Source organism: Coffea arabica, chromosome 6e, assembly GCF_036785885.1.
Source record: "Coffea arabica cultivar ET-39 chromosome 6e, Coffea Arabica ET-39 HiFi, whole genome shotgun sequence".
NCBI lineage: Eukaryota > Viridiplantae > Streptophyta > Magnoliopsida > Gentianales > Rubiaceae > Coffea > Coffea arabica.
The window spans coordinates 24,365,570-24,392,578 of NC_092321.1; the positions used below are offsets into that span (position 1 = coordinate 24,365,570).

At 33.9% G+C, this 27,009-nt stretch overlaps 2 long non-coding RNA genes across 2 annotated transcripts; both read left to right on the forward strand.

Moving 5' to 3' along the window:
* The first annotated feature begins 11,525 nt into the window (after positions 1-11,525).
* Positions 11,526-12,322, forward strand: LOC140010057 (uncharacterized). Its single transcript, XR_011817319.1, has 2 exons — positions 11,526-11,694; positions 11,790-12,322. It is a non-coding gene; the product is annotated as an uncharacterized lncRNA (long non-coding RNA).
* Positions 12,323-13,222: 900 nt separating this feature from the next.
* LOC140010028 (uncharacterized) lies at positions 13,223-16,353 on the forward strand. Its single transcript, XR_011817285.1, has 2 exons — positions 13,223-15,099; positions 16,079-16,353. It is a non-coding gene; the product is annotated as an uncharacterized lncRNA (long non-coding RNA).
* The last annotated feature ends 10,656 nt before the right edge of the window (positions 16,354-27,009 follow it).

Here is a 27,009-nt window from a genome sequence, read left to right on the forward strand (position 1 = left end):
ATTTGGCATCCTCAGATCCCACTCAAAATTTCATTCTTCATGTTAAGATTGTTGCTGGAGAGGCTACCTTTACCGGATAGGTTATGTAAACTTGGTTTACATTTACCATCAAAGTGTTTCTGCTGCGATTCCGCTTCTGAGGAGTCAATTGAACATTTATTTTCCAAAGGCCATATAGCTTCAACAGTTTGGAATTATTTTGGAGCTTCATGTGGATTGACTTTTCCTGGTTCTTCTTTACGCTCCCGTATAGTGGGTTGGTGGTTGCACTCATATGATTCAGAGATACAGCGATTCATTGGACGAATTCTTCCGAATATAGTATGTTGGCAAATTTGGAAAGCAAGAAATAAAGCATTATTTGAGGATGTCCACATGAGATCGCGCGCCATTTGTCTTGCCATTTCCTTGGAAATCCAGACCATTGTGGAAATTTATTTCAAACAGGTTTTCAAGGCTCATTCATTCTATCATTTGTACGATTGGCCATATTCATCTCACATTTATCTCACGTACAAACTTGTTTATTGGGAACCAAAGGAAACTGGTCGTTTTACACTAAATACAGATGGTTGTTCTAAGGGTAATCCAGGTTTGGGTGGAGGAGGTGGGGTTCTTCGGGATTCACATGGTATTCCTTTGATTGGTTTTTCGGCATATCTTGGAGAAACTACATGTCTAAGTGCAGAGGCCCGGGCTCTTCTTATTGGCATTCAAACATCCATACATAGGGGTTTTGAAAATCTCTATATTCAATCGGATTCTTTGGTATTAATTGGAATTCTTCAGAAACGTATACACTGCCCTTGGAAGATTCGACGAGAGATTAGGCAGATTTGGCAGTTCGTGGAAGATCCTGATCGTTTTTCACATTGTTATAGGGAAGCTAACACAGTCGCTGATGCATTGTCCAATGTGGGCGTCTCTCATCCAGAGCATCAACTCAAGTTATACGACTCATTCCATATGTTCCCAACTATGGCTCGTGGAGCAATTCGCCTCGACAGATTAGGGATGCCTTCAATTCGGAAAATTAAGCGTATGAAGGGCTGAGGATTAAGGAGAATTGGAGCTACTTTGCTTTTCAACAAAGCACCAAACATCTCTGGTTCATTTGCTGTCTTTATAGTTCAATCATGTACTTCAAAATGATGTTTCTCTGTGTGTAACAATTATTCTCATCAATAAAAGACTACAATTTAAAAAAAAAAAAAATGAACATCATCTGTAGGCCCAATTGAATCAAACAAAACTGACTACTAGTGAAATGAGAGCCTTCAGTCATAACCACGAATATCCCATCAATCTTCAACTGGTTCCTCTTATCTCACTGGAAAGGTCAAACAACAGAGATATCTTGGACAAAATTTCACGAAGCACTAACATCACAAATGAACGAATCCAAGTGCTCAATGAAGAAGTTTGAATGATTACTTGTTCACTGGATTCACAATTAGCACATCTAGACTATAAAGTAAGTAAACATATCAAATACTAATAAACAAGGATAAGGGAGTGATTTTCGAATTATAGAACTAATTAATAACATTAAGATATTTGCTTGAGTATTTGTTTTGTCCCCTTTAAGGCATCCTATGATTAAATTATAGCAATTGAAAGAACATAGGTACAAACAAAACTCATTACGTCAGTCAACCCAGCTATTAAAAGAAATTAAAAACTCCCACAAGCCTGCAGCATTTTTGTCTAAGAAAAGCCCATGACGTGTCTGCTTGAGAGCACAAACAGTTAATTGGCATTAAAGACGAATTACCATGGAGTAAAACTACACAGGTATGCAGAAAACGAACTTAGAGCACAATGGAAAAGGAAATTGCAAAATGCGTACCAAAGAGAGATCAAATTAAAGAAAAAGGCTAACATTCAATAGTCAGTCATTAAATACGTATTGTATAAACAATATCTCACCCTTAGTTCCACATGGGAAAGATAAGGTCTCTTCTCTGTTTCATGAGAAAATCGAACTTTTCCCTTTTTCTCTCCTAACTTCATCCATTCCTTATTAACATTGGGATGAATCCACATATCTTCCATGTCTTCTTTCGAAGTTCTGGAGTTTCAAGTTGTATTCAATGGACCTGCTGCCTCGTGTATAAACACACAAAATTTCTTTTTCAGCACAAATTGGAGTGAATTAATAAAAGATAGAATGAGATTCACAGTAGTCATATCATAAAATTCAAAATGCCAATTTGGTAAAAGTCAAACTAGTCAGGTTCAAGGATTGACCTAGAAAAATTGGATATAGGTTAGACTGATTAGGCACTATTTGCAAGGAATTCATACTAATAAAACACCAGAAAAGATATTTCATTCTAGAGAAAGTGCACTTCTTCTGTCTCCTTAACTAAGGTATCCAAATAGAATTACAGCTTTCTGTTTTGGTATAAAGACAAAATAGTTAAACCCAAAATGTTCAAGAAACTAAGATGAGATATTTCTAGGACAGAACAACTTAATCTAAGTCCTCCACTTGTTCTATCACTAAACCAACGACATAACCAGAATCATATTCCAACAGGGAGACTACATTTTTTCATAGATTAATCAGAAGATAACAAAATTTGAAATACAGTAAAAAAACAACGGAACATGTGTATCTACCAACTTATAAAGCAATGATCATAATACTTGCACATTAAAAAAAAATTACAAGTTCAGCTCAACTTATCACCTTCGAGTTAACAAGCAAACATACACTTATCAGCAACAGAGTCTTATGTGAGTATATATATTGACACAATTCGATTACCCACCCTAGATTGATTAAATTGACGACTATATGAGTTATTTCAAGCTACAGTAGAGCATAGCAGTAAACATTCATTGTTGCACAAAATCAAAAAATAATCTCCATGCCAAAAATAGCATCTTCATCAAGTAGCCAATAAAATGAGACTACTAGCTTCTAAAAAGAGATTTACCTTCTTTTATTATTGTCAAAGCTACAAATTAGTGTAGTATCAATATTAGAAAATGAGTTTCTTTTCACTAAATTTCTATTAGTGTATATATTATTGAGTAAATTAATATCAATACCAAAAGAAAGAAGGTTGACATTTTATCGAACAGGTTATGGACAACAAATCCTTAAAGCTGAACAGGGAGATTTAGCAAAAAACATTATATCAGATTCAACAAAAACATTGTATCAGATTCAAGTAGACAACCAAGAGGAATCAATTTAGGGCAGGAAGAAGTAAACGAGGTATATCATGGGGGTTAAAGAGAGTCCCGCACCCCTTTCACCTGGTCTTTTTGTCCTTGGAGTGGAGGTTCCTACTATAAGACTAGAAACTGGAAATCAAATTGCAAAAGCTGCAAGAACTGCATTAACTCAAGGACTCGGCTATCCAACACTCTTGTGGCTAGGCTGGTGGGAGATTGGGATCTTTGTAGAAAGGCAGGCTGTCCCTAATGCCCTCTATTGAATAAGGAGTAGTAGTACCCCAACCAAACAAGGGTTAGTTGTGCGGTAGCTGGAATCTGGCTTGCTGCCAAAGGGGTTGGATATCGATTGTTTCGCTGTCACCAACCTGATTGCTCGCTGCTAGATATGAATAGCCCTCAAGTCTTCATCCCCATTTCAGTTAGGGCAGATGGCTCCTGCGTGGGCTGTTGCTTTCGCATGGCTTGCTTGAAACTACCCAAGTTTGCCAAGGCACGATTGTGTGCACTTGAATTTAGGGCCTTAGCCTCCTGGCACTCCAACTTGCAACGACGAGGGAATTAAGATCTTCGGCAAAAGCCTCTTCCTTGGGGTCCCAAAAAGAGAGAGCCAAGAAGCGGTGGCACTTGAATTGCAGGTTCTGAAAACAGTGAAGGGTCTCTCGGGGAGAGGCCCAAGCATAATTACCGGTCTTAGCTCCTTCCTCCTCAGATGGACAGAGCCTCCTCTTTCCTTGGGAATTTCTTTTCTCTCTTTTTACTTTTTTCAAAGCTTTCGTGTGGTGGGTTTTGTCCCAGATCCTCTTTCTGCAGTCCATACCTTCAATAGGAAAGCAAGGGTAGTTTGATTGCGGAGAGATTCAACAGAAAAAACTTTGTGGGCAAAGGAAAATTTTGGCTGAGAGTTTTGAGAGATAGTTTGCCAAGAGAGAGTTTGTGAGAGAGATGAGAAGAATCAAAATTTCACTTGCCGGCAACATGAAAGATTTGAGATTTCACTAAGTGTTTTGGCAGGCAAAGGAATCCTCTACCAAAATCAAACGACATGGTTTTGTGTTTTAACTTTTTTGATGTGTCTCACATTTTCTCAAGTGTCATGATAGGGAGCCTAAAGATACATTATTATTTTTATATCAGATAAAATAAAAAAAATTAAAGTATATATTATTGAATTGATAACAAGTGTCATGATAGAAGTGTTATAATGACACAAACCAACAAGTGTCCTTATAAACGTGTCAGGAAAGGCCATTTTTGTTGTAGTGATAGTGCAAATGCGGTGTAATATCAAATAGAAATGACGCAGTAGGACTTGTCTCGCCAACCGGATTGATGTCTGTTTGATCGGATCCATCATACTTGTGATCAATATTGTTAGGGTCATCACCATCCGATTCTGGTTTTGAGTCAGGATCTACGACTATGCCCTTACTTTCGAGCATGGTCATTAGAGGGAACATCGGCGAACTTTCACTGGAGGGACACTAGCCACAAAACTGGTGCCACCCAACTACTTCTAGCTCGCTCATGCTTCCAACTTCCACGCACCTCCTCACAAATCAGCTCATCATGCATCATTCCTCCATACTTCCAATTGTAATATCTGACTATCACAAAAAATGGTTGGAGGAGTCACGCAGTCTAACTCAACTCTGTATCCACGTATGCCCCATAATGTTTGCTTAGCATTGATACCACTCTGGTCATGGCGGAATTGTGGCTCTATCTCCACATATATCATAATCTGCCTTTTGCAGTGATATCGCTTTCATATGATATATCATGTCAGTATCATTGTCATACACCAATGGCAACCCAGTAAAAGCACCTAAACCTACAGAATTCCTAAACCATAAATTCAACTTGAACGCATCCCAATCTGACCCCATGTAAGTGTACAGTCTATCCACCAATTTATCATAATCTATTAGGTCTTTCACTAATATTGTTTTGTTGCATCTCAGAGGGTCATATGCAAATGATTCTCTGTTTTCCACTATTTTTCATCTCCAACAAAACTGAATCACCAATGTGATGTTTGCTGACATTTTTTGGCCTAATCTAATGAATATTTTTTAGTTAGATGTTACAAATTTCTTTAGATTTTAATTATGTGCACATAATTATTCCAAACATTCACTATCGCACTTTTTGTTAAAGTAATCATTAATTTTGGAAATAATACACTATTCACGATATAATGCTAAATTAACTAAGTATAATCATGCATAACTACAAATAAATAAAATTAATTATTAACTACAACTAAAAAATTTTAATAGTTAATACATCAACTATTAAATTTTTTTTTATTAGCTGCACAACTAACTTAATTAACATAATCATAATTATCTATAAATAAAATAATTACTTATTAATTTAATAAAAAGGATACTTATTAACTACAAATAAAAAATTTTAACTAAATGCACAAAATTTAATTACTGACTACACATAAGAAATTGGTCCATAAACTAATAAACTACAAATATAAAAAGTAATTATTAATAACACATAATCATACATAAGTATATATGCTAACTAGACAACTAACTTCAATAACATTAGTATTATTATATATAATTAAAATGATTAGTGATTGATTTAATTGAAAGAATATTTATTAACTGCAAATAAAAATTGTTAACTAAATATGCAAATTACCCAAATACACAAAAATTAATTCTTACCTACGAAATATAAAAATTTATTATTCATAACATAATAGTATGCTGTAAATGTCAACTAAACTAATAACTTAATTAACATCATCATAATTATTTATGAATAAAATAATTACTAATTACTTTAATTAAATTAACTACAAATAACAGCAAAATTATTAACTAAATGCACAAATCAACCAAAGAAACTCACAGGACAGATAAAGAATTGTCTGTCCGACACAATTCGAAGAGCTATTTCTGACATAATCCACAAATGCCTCCACACACTAACGGACGGGAATGACTATGGACATAACCCACAAATTCCTCGAGAAGCTACCACCGACAAAGGTTTACAAATTGCATCTGCTAGAAATAGAAATAGGGATAAGGATGGAGAGAGAGAAATGGGATTATGGGGATGAGGAGAGAAATAGAGTTGGTGAGGAGCGAATGGATTGATTTGGTGGGTGTGTTGATCCAATAACTATTATATCCACTGATCAATGGCCATTTTTACAGCTAATGCGTCATTTTTATCGATGCATTTTAGCTGTTGATCAACGTTGATGAACGACGACAATGCATCACATGTTTGAAAAAAAAAACAATAAATAACCATTCATCCTTGTGCATATCAAACATTTTCTAGCCATTGATCCATGCTTTTTGGACGGTTGCTGTAAGAAAAATTTCTCTTCGCTGCATCCAAACCGGATGCAGCAACTATATGAATTTTAACAAAAAAAAAAAAAAAAAAACTTTTTTTCTAGTCATCAGCAATTGGGACATGAATAAAAAAATTTTCCACAACGCTCTAACACATAACAAAAAAATTAAAAGAAAATAATATTTGATGGTTGCCGTGTTTCAGACATGCGCGACCTTAAATGGAGAAGAGATTCCCACAGAACACCAAAATTGTGATGTTCTTTAAATTGAGCAAATATTGGTAGAAATTTCCCTCAAAAAATCTTGTATCATTATGGAGGGCACTCTTTGGGTTCTATGATATACATTTGTGATTACAAATTCAATTATGTCTTATACTTGGGCTACTTGTCTTCGTCAACATCCACTTGTACCATTAATGGATGTCAAACGAGGGTTACGTGTCTATTTACTACATACATGATTCTCCAATAAAATGAGTGTGTACATACATGGAATATAAAAGTGTAATAGAGTATTCAGATTCTAATTGACATATATTATCCTGCGTATTTAGACACTATTTAGAGTTAATTACAGAATTAGCATTTGATCCATTTCAAACAATGTTTCTGTGGCACTAGTTGGAGAAGCCCTTTTTTTATTATTTATTTTAATAAAGTGTGAACACTTTTTTGGTTTAAGATTTTTCTCTCTTGGATTTCCCAACAATGCCTTTATAAATAAAGGTTACCCATTAAATTTCTATAACTTTTCCTCCTCGGAAACTACCTTACTTTCTTCTCTCTTTTTTTTTTTTTTCCCTTTTTTACTATCAAATTTTGAGAAACAACACAGGAGCAGGGTATACCTCTCCATTTAGTAATTGTGTAAGTTAGAAGTTCAATTAATGATTAATTAAAAAAAAAATTTAACTAACAAAATGAACTTTGTTTTTGCTATCAATGAAAGTTGATCGCTTACATAAAAAAAAAAAATGAAGTTTTTTATGTCGTAGTTTAATGTCTCTAGTGACTTCGAGTGTACCAAATGACAAGAAATCGGTCTTTTTTTAATATCACAGAAAGAAAGAAAAGGTCAGTGTTTTGTTCCTCTTTACACATATGTCAGGTAACATATTGGTATGCCAAGAATTATGTCACGCTGCATTGGTTGAATTTCACAAATATGCCATAATCTTCCATGATCAAACAAATACAGAAATATATTTTTGATGTTATCTAAAGAAAGAGAATATGAATCTTTTATTCCTCTTTACACAAAGTTCAGGTCTTTACGCAAAGGACAGGTAATATAATGCTATTGCAAAAGATTCGTCTTACTAAGTGGATTGATCCTCATAATCTGCCATAGCATCCAGGATCAAACAAGTAGGCAAAAATATTTTTGTTTTTACCTAAATTTGGCCCTATTCCACAGGGTCGAGCTTTGTTTAGCAATCGTCTTGACGAGACAAGTAATTGCATTGCATCCAACAAACTAATGTTTTATGTGACTTTTGTTAAATTTGGCTTTGGTCAAACAATTCATTTCTTATTTTAAAATTTCTTCACGTGCTGAATAATTTGCACTAGAGGTGAACCATTTCATATTAAGCTCTTCCTAAATTTGACTTGGTTCAACTAGGCCAACTGTGGATCAAAGGTCGCTGTTCCTTTATGTTAATAGAATATCCACATTGATATTTCAAAAATTTTTAGGTAGATATATAAAATGATGTTGGATCATTCCACTCATTGTCAATTAATTTTGAAATAGAAGACCAATTTCTTTATTAAGGCATTAGAATGGGCCTTCAGTTTGTTTGTTATCCTTTTTGGAGTTTTCGCCTGTAATTCGGTTCTTTCTCTATTGGTTTAAACTCATTCACCAAGTCACGTTTGGTGGGGAGGGCGGACTTTTAGTAGACTATCCCATATTAATAATCCAAAGATTTCTAGCCATATATGATGTTGAGCCACTCTACTTATTATCAATTGATTTTCAGATGGAAGTCCAAATTCATTGTCACTTTATAAATTTAGCATTCTTAGTGCATCATTATGTGAAGGGTTAATTCTACTTTACGCCCTTCATATATTCTCAAATTTTTACTTCGATTTTTAAACTTTAAAATGAGACATTCACTACAAGAAAATTGGTCATCAGTGACAACTTTTCTCTGTGACGAAAAAAAGTTGTCACAAAAGTGGATCCTTTATTGACGACTTTCTAACTCGTCACAAACCTCTAATGGGAGCCAACTCATTTGTGACGACTTTTCTAAGTCATCACTAGTAAATTCCCGCCAAGTTTTAGCAAGAGCGCGGGAGTGTTTAGAACACACAATAGTGACGACATTAAGAACATCATCACTATTGCTTGGCCTATTTACGGACGACTTTTTGTTGTCGTCACTGATCACTAAAAAAAAAATTTATTAGTGACAACATTTTTTAGTGATGACAATAAGTCGTCACAAAAGGAGTTTCTTTAGTCGCGACACCTAAAGTTGTCATAATTGCATCAAAGCAACTAAATGTTTAGTGACGACCCGTTATTTTCGTCACAAACTACACTGCAAGAAATATGGTCATTAGTGACAACATTTTTTTGTGACGACAAAAGTCGTCACAAAACGTGGTTGTTTAGTGACGACAAGGAAAGTTGTCATAATTGCTCAAAGCAACTAAGTCTTCAGTGACGACCTTGAAAAAGTTGTCACTAAAATGATCTATATAGTGACAACTTCTAATATCGTCACTGTCACTCTACCGATTTGGATTTAGTGACAAGAATTAATCGTCACTGTTTAAAGTACTTATTTCTAAGTCACTTTCTGTAATTCTACTGTGCCACCCTAACTTTTGCGATTTAGCCCCAAATGTTGTAAAAAATTCCATTAATTCGATTATAATACCTTAACTTTTACAATTTAGCCCCATATGTAGTGCACCGATTTCTTTAATTCTATTATTACTCCCTAACTTTTGTAATTTAGCCCCATATGTAATTCACCAATTTTATTAATTCTACTATAGCACTCTAACTTTTGCAATTTAACCCCCATATGTAATACACCAATTTTATTATTTCTATTATGGCACCCTAGCTTTTACAATTTAGCCCCTATTTTTTTATTAGGAAATTGCGAATGGTATCTTGATAAACTATGCATAAATATTTTATAATTTTCTCAAACTTAAGTAATAATTTGTTATAAACTCTAAAGATATATCTTTCATTACAATAGTTATAAGGCAGGCATGTCTTTTTATCAATGGAATAAGAAATTTATGCCAAATTTATCCTTTGTACTACATGCCAAGTAGTATTAGCAAAGGAATAACAAAGTACTACAAAGTAATTAACAAAATAGCCTTTAGGGAGTGTAGTTTATGGGCAAATGAGCATTATCTATTTAAAGTACCAACTTTTTATGGGCATTTTACTCTCAAACATATAATTTATGATAAATTTATAAATGTTTGTAAGTAAAATTCAAAAAGTATTACACTGATTTCTTACAAAACGAAAACTGGCAGGTTATCTTTTCAACATAAATTAAATTTTTTTAAAAAAAGAAATGGCCCATAAAGTACCAACTCTTTGTGGGTTTCCTCCATTACATGAATAAATATTCTGCTATTTATGGGCATTTCACTCTGAATCATTTAATTTACGTTAAATACATAAATGTTTGTAAGTAAAATTCAAAAAGTGTTGCACTAATATTTTTATGAAAGGGAAACTGGTAGGTTTTGTATTTAACATAAATTAAATATGTGAAAGCAAAAAAAAAAAAAATTACCCATAAATCTATGTCTTGCAAATCTATACTAGTAAAATAGTTTCAAACAAAATTAAATATTAAAATAAACTGTAATTTATACACATTAAAATATCTGTAATTTATACACATTTTGCAACTACTGCTTTGTGTTTTCTCTGTAATGAATTTTTTAACTATTGAGAACTTAAGTTTTGTTTTGCAAATCTATACTAGTACAATAGTTTTAAACAAAATTAAACATTAAAATAAATGTTTGAAAAAGAACAAAAGTACATTTATCACTTGCAGTAATGTAACAAAAATTTCTCAACCATTATCAATATTTTCACAAAAGTATTAAAAACTAGCAATTGACAATATTAAAAACTAGCAATTTAATTAGTGACGACTTTTCTTGTCATTATAATCTTGAATAAATCAGTGATAACATTATGTCATCACTAAATTTTCTTTGATTTTGACTTAACAATAATGTCTTATTAATAGCATTTGATTATTTTTAATGAAAGTCTGTTATAACCATAGAATTTGACTTTCGTTATTTTCAATTAATGATGTACTTTAGTGCTGCAATTATAAAAAATTGCAGGGCTAAAATATTTGCAAATTATAAAAGTATATTTTCACTTATATGTAATTAACAAATTTTGCCACCTATATTGATGAAAATTTGTGTTTTTGTACTAAAAAATAAAGAATAATACTATAGCAATAAAATCTATGCTTCAAACCAAATTAAAAATAAAAAAAGCATGATGATTGGTCTCAAATGTTGGGAAAATGATTATTTTTATTGAAACTATGTTATAACCATATAATTTGAGTTTAATTATTTTCAATTACATGATGTTCTTTAGTACTGCAATTATAAGAAATTAGTATAAAATATTAGCAAATTATAAAAGTACATTTTCAATTATATGAAATTAACAAATTTTGCCACCTATGTTAATGAAAATTTTTACTTTTTTGCTAAAAAATAAAGAATAATACTATAGCATTAAAATCTATGGTTCAAACCATATTACAAATCCAGAAAAAAACATGATTTTTGGTATCAAATGGAGGGAAAATGAGTGAAGTCAAAATTTTGATCAAATCATAGTGGAAGTGCCGCGCAACAAAAACAATATCCAAAGCAAAGCAAAGACCAAAGCAGCGGAACACATTCTGAAAAGAAAAGCAACGGAACACTTGGTCTGAGTTAAAGCAACGGAACACTTGAGCAACACAAACTTTCACCGAGTTGAAACAAACAAGCTTCTGCACTGAGCACAAAACAGAGCTTCCGCACGGCACCTGATACCTTCACCCACACAACAAATCCGTTCTCTGGCTTCTCACTAGCATCACCATGGCTGTCCAGCATTAAAGGGCAAGGTTTTCATTGGAAAGGTTCGTTTTTCTCTCTCCTATACATTTTCCCCAATTTTTCCAAATCCCTAATATTCTACAATATTTTTTGCAAATTTCTGCCCAAAATCTTTTAGCTGTCGAGGAAGAAAAGGGGGACGTCGGCAGGGGAACGAAGGAAAAGACTAAAGTTTCATTTGGGGGCTGGTGATTGAGGAAGTGAAACCAGAAACAGAGAAAGGTCTTGGCCTAGAGGGGACACAAAGAAAATACAGAGCAACAGCCGCTCATCGGCCATCACAGCGCGCAATCTCCATAGCTGCCGTCACTCTGCTCTCATCCAATTTCCGCCGCCTTCAAGTTCCGCCACGGCACCTCCATTTCGTGCGCCGCCTAGCTGCCTGACGCATCTCCCCTTCCCGCACGGCCTTTCTCTCTCACTGTCACTCCTCGATTTCATGTTGCCACCCACCACTGGCGCCCAGCTCCAGCGCGGCTACCATGGCAGCTACAGCCGCCTGATCATTCGCACCTTCCTTCGACCATCACCATCGCCTGCAGACTTCGCCAAGCAAACGCTATAAGCCGTCTGCCTTCTTTGAATTTTAGTTTTCCATTTTTAGTATGAACATTGAAAAGTCTCAAAGCATGTTTGCCGTGCGTTTGTTCAGTGCCAACTTCATGTTGATTGCTAACGATTTTAGATTGTATGCTATTGTATGTTGTTTGGACTGAAATCTCTTGTGTTTTGACAAATTTTGGGGGGCTAATTACAGTCCCAATTGAGCAAAAATTGCTGGATCCTTCTATGCCCATGTACTGTTTGTTAAAATGCCCGAGTGAAGGTCTAAATAGAAGATTGATGCGTAATCTGCTTGGGGAAGACGATCGTTTGCTTAAATTTGCAATTCTGGTCATTCCATTTTCTTTTTTGTAATTTAGCCCCAGAGTTCCTGAACTAATTTTAGGATTCCCAGTTTTGGAGGATGAAGTATGAGAAGACTTGTATGCAAAACAAAGGTCTCGTTCTTTCTTTATCTTACATCTATTCATATTCAAATATTTATAACCCATTGATATGCACATAACACGCTCATAAAAATATAGCTGGTTAGATGCTCTGAATTTCATTAGCCATAATGTTGACCGTCTGCCTGATGCATTGGATTGTAAATATTGTGAAGTGAAAAAATTCTACTTAGAGACAGCGAACTTTTACTATTCTGATGGCAAGGTGGTGCTCAATGAAAATAAGCTGCCTGATTATTCGATTCAGTGACTGTCTGCCTGATTATTGTTTTTGCCTGTTAATGTGCTAGATTATCACTGTATAGGCAGAAACTCTGGTAAAACAAGATTACACATCTGATATTATGCCTGTTGATGTTACAACAAAAAAAGCTCTCATAATTTCTTGATATTATGTCTGTTGATAGTCAAACAACTATAGCTCATTGATCAGCATTGGCCTAATTTTCAATGATAAAAGAACACCTTTTTTTTACTAGCCATTGATGTCTATTTTCATTGTTTTTGTGCTATTATTTTTTCTATTTCATTTTCATAAATGAAATTTTTTTTATCTGTAAATTGGTTGGAAATGATTCAAATTAGTTCTCTCCAATTAAGCCAAAAAGTATATCAATTCGAAATGAGCCAAAAAACAAAGAGTTATTATCTGCCACGCCCTCCTCACGTAGCAAGTGACTAAAGATTTTTAGAATAACTATTATAGGATCTTCTTTAAACTAACTCAGTTCGCTAATTTGATAGGTACTATTTGATACTTTCAAAGCCATTTTTTAGCAAGGAAGGATTGGGAAGGAAGAAAAAAGGGAGATGGGAAAAAAAACCATTAACCACTAGGCTATCTATCAGATTGTTCTTCGCAGTTCATATCCTTCTTCTGTTCCTGCACTGTTTGTTAGTTTGATACTTGATGTTCATTTCATTTTCTTGAAATTAAATGAGTTCTTATTTTTTCCACTTGTTCTTGGGATGGTCACCACAATGTTTGAGCAAGCTCTTCAAACTCTTCAATCCCACGGTTGCTCGAGTAATTGTGGATTTCATCATGAGTGTGGAATTGCTTCATCCTGCAGTGTTTTAGTTTTTTTCTCTCAAAAACTATACATAAGAGTTTTACTTTTTCCAATAATATTTTTCGGTGCAAAAGGCTGTCTATGTACAATTTCCATCACCAAAGAATAAGCTGTAAAATTGGGAATAGTCATTGGAATAGATCTTGGAACTACCTATTCATGTGCTCATATTTACAAAAATGGTCATGTTGAAATCACAGCAAATGACCAAGGAATCGTATTAAGCCATCATGGATTGCATTTGCTGGTAGCGAAAGACTGATTCGATGTTAATGTTGAAAGAACTATCTTTGATGTCAAGAGACTTATTGGATGAAAGTAAGGCACACTCGTGTATTTATCATTTTTGCCGGAACATTTTGGTGTGTATACATATGCTCACTGAAGTCTTAACTGTTATATAACAGGATTGAGACTAATGAAGTTTAGACGTTCCTTGTAAGATTGTGAACAAGGATGGAAAACCTTATATCTAGGTGAAAATTAAGGATAGTAAGGTTAAAGTCTTCAGTCTTGAGGAAATTAGTGTAATGGTTTTAACTAAGATGAAAGAAGCAGCTGAAGCTTTCCTTGCAAAGAAAATTAAGGATGCTGTGGTAACTGTTCCCGGTATAGTTCAATTTCTAGAGTTACTCGTTGAATCATATTTTACTTCAATGATGCCCAGAGGCAGGCAACAAAGAATGCAGGTATTATTGCTGGGCTGAATGTTGCTAGGACTATCAATGAACCCAGAGCAGCAGCAGTTGCCTGTCTAACTACGAATTAAAAAAGTTTATCTAACTACACTAATTAACTGTTGATTTTGCAAAATATTGAACAATGATTAAAGCAACCAATTTCTTGTATAAGTTTTATTAGTTACATTTCTTATAAAAAGCTTTCATATGGTTCTAATTGCTCTGTTTTATTGTAGGCAAAGGCTTTCATCAAAGGATTATAGAATATTTCATCAAGTTGATTAACAAGAAACATGGAAAGAACATCAGCAACCACAATAGACCACTTGGAAAACTGAGGGAAGCTGAACGTGCCAAAAGAGATTTAAGCAGCCAGCAGCAAGTTAGGACTCATGCTTGATTTGACGAGTTGAACAATGACCTCTTTAGCAAAAACATGGGACTTGTCAAGAAGGCTATGGGGGATGCTGGTTTGGAGAACCACCAGATGCATGAAATTGTTCCTGTTAGTGGGGCTACCAGGATCCCAAAAGTCCAATAACTTCTCAAGGACTACTTTGATGGAAAGGAACCCAACAAGAGTGTAAAACCAGATGAAGCAGTGGCTTATGGGGGTGGTGTTCAAGGAGGTATTCTAAGCCGGAAAGGTGGTGATGAAAGCAAAGGTACTTTTTAAAATTTTTAATGGACATGTAAAACTTGATATTTTGCAAACTTAAGATGCAACTTGATTGTCTCAAGAAAGTTGAAACTGTTGGTATTGAAACTGTTGCTGTGGTAATGACCAAGTGATTGGTACTTGTGAATTTATTTTGCTGCTTCATAATTTATGAATTCATTCCTTGTGAACCCAGAACAAAAAAAAAATTTGCATGTGACCAAGTTGTAGCAATATCTTGCTACTTCCATTAACTGTTACTGCAGTAATGACCAAGTGATTGGTACTTGTGAATTTATTTCATTGTCATCTGAGTTGTTGTTACATGTTAATGGAATGTATTTGAACGTCAAAGGAGCCTCTTTCTTTTGAATCATCTATACTAAATTACTGCTGTATATGTAAATATCATGCTTTCCTTTTTCTTGTGAATCATCATTACTGCATTGGCTGTATCCTTTGTATTAGTACATGACTACTCTTTGAACTAATATATTTTTTACTAATACTCCTTTTCACTCCCAGCCCAAGTTCACGATACACACCACATCACTCTTTTCATCATCTAAAATATTAAAAATATTACAATAACAAATACAACCTTACTAACAGGTCTAAAGTTCCCACGCCTTGCGTGGGAAGCAATCACCTAGTTTTAATATATAAACAACCAAAAGCATAAACATTAAACAATAATTACTGTGGGAGTCCAATTTAATTGTTCAATAAGTTGAGCTATTTAAAGAAGAAGAAAGAAAATTAAAAAAAACTGTTTTAGAGAGCTCTTTAGTTGAGCTTATGCAGTGTTGTATTTGTATAGATTGGACTGTGATTTCTAACTTCTTGCTGGTGTTGTAATATGTGGGCCCAAATTATATGAGGTTCTTAATGAATTGTAATTTTTGTCTTAATAATCTAAGTCTCATTACTTGTTCTTTATTATTGTACTCCTCCCCTTACCTACTTCTTTTACTCTTTTATGACAGATAAATGCTATTCATACTAGCTTTTGGAAGATATCTATGGTTATGGTTGAAGAATGTTGAAGACAAAATTGCCTTTTGCTCATGGAGTGGTTCATTTAGATGTTCTTCAATTTCTTAAACTGTGATTGCTTTTGTAAATGTACCTTATGTACAAGTGATATTTTGGACAAATGTTATTTTTGTAGGCATTAGTTGGGCAATGTACACTTGAATTTGGCATTTGAGAATGCTATATTATTACCATGTAATCTAATGCAAATACTTTTGGTTATCAATCGTTTATGTTTATTTGTATGGTTTGTTCAAAATCAATGATTTAGCAATGATTACAGGCCAAATTATGACTATTAAGCTATTATGAAATTATCTAATGACAAAAAAAAGTTGTCACAAAATAGAAAATAAAAACTCCTTGTCACAACAGAGACTGTCACTAAATCTAAGTTACATTTGTGACGACAATTGTTGTCAGTAAAATAGTTATATACAATGGCTTTCGGTGCTTTTTAGTGACGACTTTAAGTAGAGCATTTTTGACAAAAGGTCAATTCGTCAATAAAACACTTCCAGATTGTCGTCACTAATGACAACTATTTAGTGACGACCAAATAGTTGTCACTAAATAGTTGTCATTAGTGACGACAATCTGGAAGTGTTTTATTGACGAATTGATCTTTTGTAAAAAATGCTCTACTTAAAGTCGTCACTAATGAGAACTATTTAGTGACGACATTTTAGGTCGTCACTGTTTACTTTTATCGATGGGGATTTAGTGACGACTTTGTGACGATCAAAAAGTCGTCAATAAAAGGTATTTGTGACGATATTTGTATGTTCTGTGATGACTTTGTGTTGTCACTGATGAACAATTTTCTTGTAGTGATTTTGGTCCTAAAAATATAAAATCTATCACATTTTAGTTTCTAAAATATAAAATCTATTCCATGTTAATCCTTCAATTGTAAAATCTATCGGACTTTAGTACTTGAGATATAAAGTTTCTCCTACTACTGAAGTACAAAATCTAACTTCTATCAATAATTTTATTTAAGTGGGACAAATTTTGTATTTGAAGGAGTAAAGTGTCTCATTTTAAAGTGTAGTAATCAAAGTGAAAATTTCGGTATAGTTAAAGGGAGTAAACTGAAATTGACCGTATGAAGTTAAATTTCATTTCAATGTATATTTAGTGGAAGTCGATTTTACTTTTCTCTTTCTGTTTTTCTTTAACTTGGTGGTTCAATTTTACCCTTTGTTGTATGGCCAAAAATGAAAAAGTACTGGCTACTTAGATGCATGAATAAAAAAAATAATGTAGGCATTAAATTATGAGTAAATTATTGGCATATATCGTTTGGAGAGGGGGGGGGGACCAAGAGATTGATCATTTATGCAGTCCCTCATGAGCTACCAACAAATAGCTAGATGAAGGATAATTTAGAATAGGAAAAAGGTTTCTAGAATCAGTACGATTCAGGGGATTTTTTTTTTTTTTTTTTTTTTAAGACAATGTACGATTCAAGGTTCAAAACACTTGAATCCATGTATACACAGCAAAAGGCCAACTATGCTTTGCTCGAAAACTCATGCAGCTCATCACCCATAAGATCAGTATCAGCAAAACATAGCAAAAGAGTCACACATGACACATTTATCATACTAAATTTCTTGTTTGCCCTCACTAGCAGTTTCCCAAGTGTTCAGCTGAAACAATTACTATTGACAATTAAAAAAAAAATAAGCAAACATTTCCAATATTTCCAAGGAAGGAAATTACGAAGTACTTTTCACCATAGACTATAATGGATCCCTCAAATACAATGAATTCAAGTCTCAAAAGAAAGATGAGCATCAGGACAAAGCATAGATAACCTGTGCTTTGGTAGTTAGCAAAGTCCTATCTCATTTACTCATGGCAACGCTCTGGATCCGGGGCCCCGCAAATTAAGGAATTTCCATTACAACTGAACTGGGACAATTATGCATCTGTTTATCGGCAGGAGGAGCTCACAAAATCAATTGAACATATCTTTTCATCTTGGGTACAACGTCAGGCTAACGCAAATATAACAAATACATAGGCAGAGCTAGAGAAAGAGACAGGAAAAAGGAAACAAAAGTTGAGAAAAGACAGTAGTTCTTGTACTAGAAAATGTTCCCTATCAAGAAAGCCATGTATGTTTGCCTTCTAATTGTTGGAATTCTGTGCTTGTACGGCATTAGAGCTTTATACGGTGGAAGTAAAAGGTTGATCACTCGTGCCTGGCACTAACACGCTCATGCATCCCAAATTTTTTGTAATAAATTGAATTTGGTTAACGGGTGTTAATTGTCACTCGTTAAGTGTGTTTACTTTTTCTAAGTAAATTTGAAAAAGTATTTAAATATAGGAGTGGTGTTAAAAGACAAACTAAACTACTCGATACTTGAGTCGAGTTTGACTCAATAAGAGTTCGTTCGAGTTTACTTTATTAATTAAATCAAATTTGAACAAGAATTTGTGTTTGATAAACTTTCAATTTAGGTTCGAACTTGGCTCAATTAGTATATAAGTAAAGTGTACATGTAAAAAGCTTAAACTATTCAAATTAGACTGGAGTTCGATTCAATGAAAGATCGTTCCATCTCAACTCGAGACGTAAACAAGTCAAATTTAAACAAAGTTTCAATCTCATCAAAATAATCAAACAAGTTTGAAAATTAGGGTGTTGAACTTGGTTAAATTCGTTTATACTCCTATGTAAGGGTATAACAAATGTGAGTTTGTACATTCACATGATAAATTAAATATAATTTAGATGTATTAATGAGTGCTCAGAGCAGCTATTAGAAAAATCTTGTATTATTATGAAGGTGAATATAGCAAAGAGTATATAAGTATAAATTGATTATATCTTTTTTTAAATGGATTTGGCACTCTTTGGATTCTGTGTTATACATTTGGGATTACCGTTAATAGATGTCAAAAGAGGGTCGTGTGTCTATTTACTACATTCATGATTTTGAAATAAAAATGAGGCTATGCGTACATGGAATAATAATAGTGCAACAGAGTATTCAAATTCTAATTAATCTGTATGTTGTATAAGCCACTAGCACTTTGGATTGGTGGTTACCACCAAGCATTTAAAGTTTTGATGATGTGATAGGTCAAGGGTTCAATCAATCCTTACCTCTTATCAATTTGTTACTATATGTGGTTTAGGTTATAGAAACAAAATTTAAGTGAGAATTAGCACTTGATCCATTTCAACCAATGTTTCCAGGGCACTAGTTATAGAAGCCCTTTTATTATTATTACTTTAATAAAGTACGAACACTTTTTTGGTTTAATATTTTTCTTTTTTGAATTTCCCAACAATGACTTTATAAGTAAAGGCTACCCATTAAATCCCTTTAACTTCCTGTCCTCCTTGGGAACTACCATTACTTTCCTCTTATGTTCCCCCCCCCCCCCCTCCTCTTTTTTACTATCAATTTTTTTAAAAACAACACACAAGCAGGGTATGCCTCTCCATTTAGTAATTGTGTAAGTTAAAAGTTCCATTAATGATTAATTAAAAAAGTTAACCAGAAAAATGAAGTTTTTTATGTCGTAGTTTAATATCTCTTTGTGACTTCGAATGTACCAAATGACAAGAAATAAATTATTTCACAGAAAGGAAGAAAAGGTCAATCTTTTGTTCCTCTTTACACATGTCAAGTAATGCATTGGTATATGAGAAGAATTTTGTCTTGCTTTACTGGTTGATATTCATAATGTGCCTTTATCTTCCATGATCAAACAAATACAGAAATATATTATTGATGTTAAAGAAAGAGAATATCAATCTTTTGTTCCTCTTTACACATGGGTCAGGTAATATAATGCTAGGCAAGAGATTTGTCTTGCTAAATTGGTTGATTTTCATAATCTGCCATATCTTCCGACTTCCATGATCAAACAAGAAGACAAAAATCCCTAGGTCAAGGGATCGAATCCCTTGGCCTGCATTCTTGTCCAGGATTTTTTGAAAATTTCACTCGCGGGTGTAAAAGCATCCGTTTGGTCCGGTAGCGATTTAGTCCCTTCCGAATTCTTCATTGACTCCTTTGGATCCATCATTCCCTTTGGTGTAGAGTTTATCATGTCCGAAAGGAAAAGTTACCTAATTTTGACTCCATTCGAAAGGGTCAGATTTGTTTAGCAATCTTCTTGACGAGACATGTAATTGCACTGCATCCAACAAACTAATGTTTTATGTGACTTTTGCTAAATTTGGCTTTGGTCAAACAATTCATTTCTTATTTTAATTTTCTTCACGTGCTGAATAATTGCACTAGATGATCAATTTCATATTGTAACTCTTCCTAAATTTGACTTGGTTCAGCAAAGGTCAACTATAGATCAAAGGTTGCTACTCCTTTATATATTTAGCATGATTAGTACATCATTATGGGAAGGGTTAATTCTACTTTACGTCCTTTGTATGTATCCGAAATTTTACTTTGACTTCTATTTTTTAAAATGAGATATTTTGATCCTAGAAATATAAAGTCTATCACACTTCAGTTTCTAAAATATGAATTTATTTCATGTTAGTCCTTCAATCATAAAATCTGTCACACATTACTAATGTGACATTAGTTCCTACAGTATAAAGATTCTCTTATTGTTTGAGTACAAAATTTTAGCAAAAATTATCAATTTAATCCCTAAGCTTTTTCACTTATACTAATTTAGTCCCTAAAAGTTTTTTTTTTAACGTGGAATTAGTCTTTCAAGTAAAACTTTTATGCCAATTAAGGACCTTTATGGGGGCACCACCACAAACATTATTTTCTTCAACCAAACATGCGACCATGTAGGGGCATTTTAAGTAGTTCATGTGAGGATCCATTTAATGGATGATACAAAATAAAAAAACACGATTAAAAGGGAAAAATTGGGAGAACAATTGAGTGAGAAATAGTGAAGCCAAATTAGGGCTATTATCTGGCGACTAAAATCTTCATCAATCGATGGGAATTAGATGATTGAAGATGAACTGAATTGCTTCGAATCTTTAAGGACAGAACAATTGGGTGAGGAAAAGCATGAGGAGGACAAATCCAAGGAAATAGCAGCGAACATTGCCAGTAAGCACAGAGACTTATGCTTTCATTTGAAGTTGATTTTCATAATGATGTGGTTAAATAAGTTGTTGCTTCTTCAATTACTATAGTAGGATTTGGATTTTTATGCATTATGTCCATGTCATGGGTTTAAGAATAGGGTTTTAGGAAGTGAGATGTAAGGTATTATATGGGGTTTATTGTAGTATTCGATTTTTCTTTAGTTTAGATGGTTAATTTGTTAGTGAAATTGAAATATGCTAGTGTTTCCATGCTCTGGAAAAAATGACAGAAAAATGGCTAATCATGTGGAGGATAATTAATATTTTTTATCTTTTTCTGGAAAAAAAAACAGGATAAGGGTTGGATTATTTTATGCTGAAAATTTATCATGGTGGTGCAGTATATTTTGGACCATCAGAAGAAAAGTATGTGAGGGGCAGTATGCAATCTTTTGAGGATGTCATTGTCGATGGTGTTAGAATGGAGATTCTCTATGCCTTCTGCAATTTGTTCGGATACACAGAAAATGTGAAATTATTTTGTAGAGTTTTGAGTGGAGAGGGTGAGTTCAAACTTCAAAAAAATAGATGGTGAGGATGATGTTGTAGACATGGCTTCCATAGGGAAACAAATTGGTGAATTTGAACTATACTTGGTACAAGAATGTAGTAAATTGGGCAGCTCTAATGTTGATATTGGTGAGTTGGTGTATCAAATGAATATACTTTTTATGTTGACATCACTTTCAATAACTTGATTACGTTTGAAGATATCACAGTACTAGTTGATTACTCAAGGAAGAAAATGGCTGTGAGGTTGATTATGATGCATAATCAGAATCTACAGAAGCTAAAAGTTTTAATGACAGTGATTATGATATGATTTTAAGAAATTCTGTTGTTGGTGGTGATAAGGAACTTGGAACTGCGATTGGAAAAGGGACAAAACAACTGCTGTAGGAGGGAAACAAGGCAGTAAAAATGATAACAAAAAACCAACAATAAGGCAAGCATCTAGACAAGATAATATTGATGTTAAACATGATGGTGATGATGACTTCAACCTGTGTTAAGAGAATATAAGTAGTCTTGTAAATAATAAATTAGTAAGGATATTTTTGTAAATAGTTTGTTAGGTTTGTACTATTATAAATACTAGTTGGTCACTCATAATATTGTGACTAAATGTTTTCCTCCCAAAATACTTATTCACATGGTATCATAGCAAAAGTCCAAGGAATAGGGTTAAACATCTAGCAAAAGTTTTGTTCACGCGATATTAGTCATCGCGTATCATTCACGTAATACTGTTTCACGCGCACTGTTCACATGATACTGTTCACGCGTACTGTTCAACGGTACTGTTCATCGCAAATTTTGACCGTTTTTTGGTTTTAAGCGCTATTCGCTATGGTTGAAAGTTTATCAAAAAGTATCGTGACGTCCACTAATATTATGCCAATGGTGATGTCTCAAATCATAAATTGGAAGTTAAATGACACTAATTATCAATAGTAATCAAAAGCTGTCAATATTTATCTGACAGGCTTAGGAAAGCAACGATATCTCACAGATGACTCTCCTACAGAGGATAACAAGAGACTAATGTGGATTCAAGAGGATGCCCAAATTCTTGGAGCACTATAAAATTCTATGGAGCCATGAATTGCATACATGTGTTCTCATTGTGAGACAACAAAAGAAGTTTGAGATTATGTCCGATTATTGTACTGCAGTAATCTTTCACCGATGTATGATATTTCTTTGGAGTATTTTCAGTTGCAACAAGATAACAAGACAGTAACTGAATATTTTGCTGATCTCAAGTGAATTTCAGAAGAATTAAATGTTGTATACCTACCTCAAATGATATTACAGTTATGCAAAGGCAAAGAGAACAAATGCTTGTGCTCAAATTCTTGGCTGGCCTTAAACCAGAATTTGAACCAATCAAATCTCAAATTTTAGTAGGTGAACAATTACCATCCTTTGCAGAGGCGTATGCTCGTATCTTACGCTCTGCATCTAAGGACAATGCACAGGGTGATGGTGCTCTAATTAATGACAAGTCTGCTTTAGTTGCTAACAACAATCGGATAGAGCAACTTAGTCCTGGACGTGAGCAACGTGGAGGAAGAAGTAGAGGAGGTCGTAGGGGTCGTGGAGGTCGAGGCACCCGTGAATGCACTCATTGTGGTTTGAAAAATCACACTCGTGATACTTGTTGGGATTTAGTTGGAAAACCTCATCGATTTGCTAATGTGGTTACCACTGATCAAACTGAATCAAGTTTTTCAGCACATAGGTCCCAAAAAACTTTTACTATATTCGAAGAAGATTATGTTAAATTCTTACAGTACCAAACTGCAAATCACGCATCTCTTCCATCCGCTTCTTTAGCACAAAAAGGTAATGTTATGGCTTGTCTCTCCACACCTCTAATTTTGACTCATGGATTATTGACTCCGGGGCTACTGATCATATGTTAGGTACTTCTAAAAATTTTTCTAATTTTCAAGAGTTTACTTCCTTTTCTCATGTTATTTTAGTTGATGGATCTACCACTAAAGTTAAAGGATTAGGCACTGTAGAAATTAACCCATATCTTCCACTGTCTTCTGCTCATTACGTACCCAATTTACCTTTTAATCTAATGTCTGTTAGTAAACTTATTAAATTTCTACAGTGTTCAGTTACTTTTTCTCCTGATTTTGTTGTCATTCAGGATTTGAAAATAAAGAGAACGATTGATGGAGGGCATGAGCATAATGGTTTTTATTTTCTCAACTCCAATGGTTAGATTGCATGTCCTGCTACTGTTTCTCCTCTTGAAATTCATTGTCGTTTGGGTCATCTATTTCTACAAAATTTGAAGAAGTTGGTTCCTACTTTGAGTCAGTTGTCTTCATTAGAATATGAGTCTTGTCAGTTAGAAAAGTATCATCGTATTTCTTTTGCTTTTCAAGTCAATAAACGGGTTTTTGAACCCTTTTTGTTAATTCATTCTGATGCTTGGGATTCTAGTCAAATCATTTCAAAGTTAGATTTTAAATATTTTGTAATCTTAGTTGATGATTTTCTAGAGTTACATGGCTTTATTTAATGAAAGATCGTTCAGAACTATATTCTATTTTTTGTGCATTTGTTACAGAAATAAAGAATCAATTTGGTGTGCCTATACATATATTTCGCAGTGATAATGCGAAAGAATATTTTTACACTCCTTTTGATACCTTTATGACTAAGTTCGATATTATTCATCAGTCCTCTTGTCTCCACACTCCACAACAGAATGGAGTTGCTGAAAGAAAAATTGGACATTTAATTGAAATTGCTTGAACACTTTTGTTGCACATGAATGTGGTCAAACAATTTTGGAGTGATGCAGTTCTAACTGCATGTTATTTAATTAATTGCATGTCATATAATATTCTTGGAGGCCAATTACCTCACTCTATTCTTTTTTTTTTATGAACCTGTGTTTAAATTACCTCATCGTATTTTTGGATGTGTGTTTTATTCATCAGCTTGCTTTTGGGGTAGATAAATTAGATCCTCGTGCTATTAAATGTATTTTCTTAGAATACGCACGAGTGTAAAAAGAGTATAGATGTTACAGTCAAATTTTAAATCGATTTTTTACTTGTGCTGATGTTACTTTCTTGGGTAAAATACCAAAAAACTTCATATGGTTTGACAAATATTCAATTTAACTTCCTATGGTTTGAAAACCTACATTATAACTCCCTGTGATTTTGACTAAATTGAAAATTAGACAAAAGCATCAAATCAAACGGTGTGTGTGAGAAATGTCACTATTGCCCCTACTATACATGATATGCTTCCATTCAATTTTCAATTTAATCGAAACCGTAGGGAGTCATATTATAATTTTTCAAATCAGAGAGAGTTAAATTGAACATTCAACAAATCATTGGGAATTCATTTATATAAGGGCAATATTGACATTTCGCATATAATCGTTAGATTGGATGCTTTCCATCCAATTTTCAACGCAGTTGAAACCACAAGGAATTATAGTGTAGGTTTTTAGACTAGAGGGAATTAAATTGAATATTTAGCAAATCACAAGGAGTTTTTGGGTATTTTACCCTACTTTCTTTGAATCCACTTCTTATTTTATGAAATAGGGTATGCCTTGTGAGTTAGACCAGTGTTTCTCTTTTCCCTCTCCTGTTTTACCAGTTCCTTCCTCTTTATTATCTGAGTTATCTAGTCCACCAGATTTCACAACTCGATTATCTCGTCCTAATTTTCTAGTTTACTCTTATCGTTTCATAGTTAAGAAAGCTCCTGATATGCCACACACTTCACCAATTAACTCTCAATTTTCAAATCCAGGTATGACGCCCTCCTATGAGTTAGATCTTCCTATTGCTTTACGTAAAGGTAAGAGGCATTATACTTCTCATCCTATTTCTAATTTTGTTTCTTATTCTCGTCTCTCTCTGTCATATTCTTTTTTTGTTACTTCACTTGATTCTGTCTCTATTCCTAAGTCTATTACCCATGCTCTCAATCATCCTGGTTGGGGATTAGCTATACAAGAAGAGATATCTGCTTTGGAGCAAAATGGTACTTGGGATCTTGTCCCTCTTCCTTCTGGTAAGCCTGTTACTGGTTGTAAATTGATGTACACTATAAAAGTGCAGCCTAATGATTCTATTGATAGATTGTAAACTCATCTGGTAGCTAAAGGATTTACTCAGGTGTATGAAATAGACTACTTAGAAACATTTTCTCCTGTTGCAAAGATTACCTCTGTTCATTTTCTTATCTCTTTGGCAGCAACCTATAATTGGCCATTGCATCAATTGGATGTGAAAAATGTATTTCTACATGGAGATTTGGAAGAAGAGATATATATGGAATAACCTCCTGATTTTGTTGTTCAAGAAGAGAATTCGCGATTGGTTTGTCGCCTGAAAAAATTCTTATATGGATTGAAACAGTCTCCTAGGATTTGATTTAGCCGATTTAGTAGTGTTATCATGGAGTTCGGTCTGACAAGATGTGAAGTAGATCACTCTGCATTTTATTGGCATTTTTATGCTAGTAAGATTTTATTAGTTGTTTATGTGGATGATATTGTGATTACAGATGATGATGTTGTGGGGATCCAGAAATTTAAATCCAATCTGCAGATAAACTTTCAGACAAAGGATTTAGGTCATTTATAATATTTTCTGGGTATTGAGGTAGCTCGGTCTAAATGTGGGATTTATTTATGTCAAAGGAAATATGTACTTGATATGCTCAGTGAAGTTGGGATGTTAGGTTGCCGACCTGTGGATACTCCTATGGATCCTAATGTGAAATTAGTAGGAGATTAAGGTGCATTACTAGATGATCCTAGGCAATATCAAAAACTTGTGGGTAAATTAAATTAGCTCATTGTAACGAGACCTGACATTTCGTTTGCAGTGACTGTCCTGAGTCAATTTCTTGAGACCCCTCGTACCAGTCATTAGGATGTTGTTATACGAATTCTCAGATATCTTAAGAGTGCTCCTGAAAAAGGATTACTGTATCAAAATCGTGGACACACTGATATTGAAGGATATAGTGGTGCAGATTGGGTTGGGTCTGCCTCCGATCGAAAATCGATCACAGGATATTGTGTATTTGTTGGTAGTAATTTAGTGTCGTGGAAAAGTAAGAAGCAAACAGTTGTCTCTAGATCAAGTGCAGAATCTGAATACCGTGCTATGGCTCACACTGTTTGTGAGTTGATTTGGTTGAAAAGCATGTTACTCGAAATTGGGTTTGAGCATAAACAGCCTATGAATTTAATGTGTGATAATCAGGTGGCTA